Here is a 3179-nt window from a genome sequence, read left to right as displayed (position 1 = left end):
ACCACTCAAATTCCATCTGAACCCATAAATCCAACCTCTGAACTCGAACCAACCTTCCCAACCCTGGAAGAGTTATTTGCTTTATTCTCAGAATGCTCAATTGTGAAGCTCGGATGGCTATCTGAACAATTTAGTCTAAGTGACAATCCTTCTGACGTAAGGACTCACTGGAATGGATTTCTCAAATGGATGACATCTGAGGTCTTTAAGCTAAAAGGATTCTCTAAACAAGTCAGAAATGACTACATCAGAGGAGCTGAGGAGAGACTAGAGGCGCGTCTGGTCAAGGAAGATGAAGAGAAAGCACGAAAGGAAGCTGAAGAAAAGGCTAGGCTAGAAGCTGAAGAGAAGGCCAGAAAAGAAGCTGAGGAAAAAGTTTCCGTTGAGGCTGCAACTGCTGCTGAAGATGAAGCTAAAGCTAAAGTTGACACTAAAGAAGCAGCATGCATTGCTGGAGAGGAAGCTGCAAAATCTACTGAAGTTGCTCTGACTCGAGGTGAGTCATCGACATCTGACATTGCTCCATTGGTACTCTAGACTTTAGAAGAACTTCAGAAGGAACAACAACTTGTGAGAGCCATACTCAACAAGCAAGATTCAGTCAACTCAAGCATCCGGAACCTTCTCACCCAGCTATTCCAGAGGATGCCTCCTCATCCAAACCCTTAGGCACCCTAGGCTTTCAATTTTGTTTTTTGCTCTAAGTGTTTTTGCCTCTAAGGCCTTTTTCTCTGTACTTCTCAAATTATCTAATGAAAATTTCTTTTGCTCTACATGTTTTTCTCTGTTATGTTCTTTTTTGAGTTTGACAAAAAGGGGGAGAAATAAATAAACAACCTTCTGATGAAATAAATATTAACTCTCATAATGCACTGCTTACATCCTAATATGTTAAATATTGCACAATCTAAGTTTTCTTATAGGATGTATCAAAATTAATATATGAGAAACAAGCTAAGAAACATAAGAGGCTCTAGTAAGAAACTCTAAACTCTCTAAGTATGATATTTAGGGGGAGCATGCTAATCTCAAGGGGAGTCATATTATATCTGACTCTAATTTATTTTCCTCCTCATATTGTGAAGTATCATTGTTTCATCAACAGTCTGAAGATTTGGTCATCATCAAAAAGGGGGAAATTGTTAGAACAAGATTTTGGTTCTGCAATTTATCTCTAAGTTTTGATGATAAGAAAGAGTGAAACAATTTGGTGCCCTAATAAATTTTCTAAGTGTGCAGGACTCTGACGAAAAATGAATCTAATAAAACAACATCTGACATCACACAAAGTCCAGAACAACTGACTCAGAATTAAATAAATCATATCTGACGCTGAACACAAGCATATCCAAGACAATCACATACATAATCTGAAGACTATGAAGAATCCAAAGACTCTGATGAATGTACATATGTAGAATCTGAAGATGCTCTATCTGAATAAGACTCAATAAACAACTATCTGAAGAATACAAGATCTAAGAAAATACTCTGATTTCCGATCACTCTGATTCGCGCCCAATAGATCATCTGACCAATCAAGATCAGTGACTTAACAAAGAAGTACTCCAAGTATGGTATGAATCTTTATATGGATAATATTGAATACACTTAGGATAAGAAAATTAATATCATGAAGTCCCATTATTGGCAAGATATCACCATCAATATTCTTTCCAACGGTATCATCTCCAAGCACTATAAAAAGGCCCAACTTTCATCATACCAAGACACGAAGCTATCCCACAAGAATTCTGCATACACATTTTGAATCATATACTAAATTCTTGTCATTCAATTATCGCACATGAGTTGTTGCTCTCAGTGTGATCATTGATCATTTGTTTTTTATCTTGTTCATATTGCTTATCTAGAAGCACCAAACACATTCTTGTAATTCTCAATAGTTGTTGTAAATTCCTCAAGTGACTTGTGAAGTTTGTAGACTTGAGAGGGCTAAGAGATTGTTGTACTCTTAGACTATTGTTGTAATCTTTCTAGATTATTTGATTAAGTCCTTCTTAAAGGCGAAATCACCTTGGCTGGGTGGACTGGAGTAGCTTTGATTTTCAAGTAAACCAGGATAAACTTTTGTGTTGTTTGTTATTATCTTTGTGTGTGTAGCGTTGCTAAAGGTTTTTATTGTTTGGGAAAATAATTCAAACCCCCCTTTCTTATTTTTCTCTACCTTCACCATAGTGGTTTCAGGTCGAAGAGTGGTATACACCACTATCCCCATGAGAATAACTTATGACACTTTGCATAACATTCTATGTAGTATTCTCATAGCGGATCAATCTAGTATAAATATTACTCCTAATATTAATACCTATGTTTAAGACTTGATAACTCCTTATCCATGATCCATGAGATGTGATCATCAGTCTATATACATAATAGTCTTAATGCTTTAATATTATCCCACTTCATAACAAACCTCGACTACGGATACTTTAAAAATAATGTCCTTATGTTTAATGAGATCTCATGATCAAGTCACACTTTATACATTAAACGGACTAGCTATCCTAGGGACTTTATTAAACAAACATAATATAGAAAAATCATTTTATTATTAATAAATAATTTGATACAAGTACCAAAAGTATTGGCCTCTAGGGCTTACACCAACGCTGGTTGCATCCTACAGAGAACTGTGCATCAGAAGTGAAGAAGTGTGTCAGCTGGGAGAAAACAGAAGAAAATGATATCTCAACTGTAGGCTGAAAAAGAAAGATATCAATCTACCATCTCTCATCTTCCAAATGAGGTGATATTGCTAACTTCCAAACTTGATAACATGACAAAGACTGTAACAATGTTGGACAAGGGATCTAATGTGTTAGATGAAGTTTTGCAAATTGGAAAAGTGGATGGAGATCTCAGGGGGATTGGCTTTAAACATCAATCTCTGGACAAACAAGGAGAAAGCTCTATGACCAACTTTGTTCTTCCAAAAAGGGAGTCTAAGCTTATAATGTCTAAACATCTGACTCAAGATCATGCCAGACATCAGAACTCTCATAGTGAAGGCAAGTTATTATGTTGGAGATGTCATTACTGTGGAAAATATGGTCATATAAAGCCCTTATGTTTCAAACTGTCTGGATATCTCAAGTTCCAACACAACCCAAGATTAATCAAAAGAAGGAGTGGAAACCCTAAGCCTGCCAACACTA

The sequence above is a fragment of the Lathyrus oleraceus genome, chromosome 2 (assembly GCF_024323335.1).
Source record: "Lathyrus oleraceus cultivar Zhongwan6 chromosome 2, CAAS_Psat_ZW6_1.0, whole genome shotgun sequence".
Classification (NCBI taxonomy): domain Eukaryota; kingdom Viridiplantae; phylum Streptophyta; class Magnoliopsida; order Fabales; family Fabaceae; genus Lathyrus; species Lathyrus oleraceus.
The sequence above is the reverse complement of the archived record's forward strand: the minus strand, read 5'-3'. Positions refer to the sequence as shown.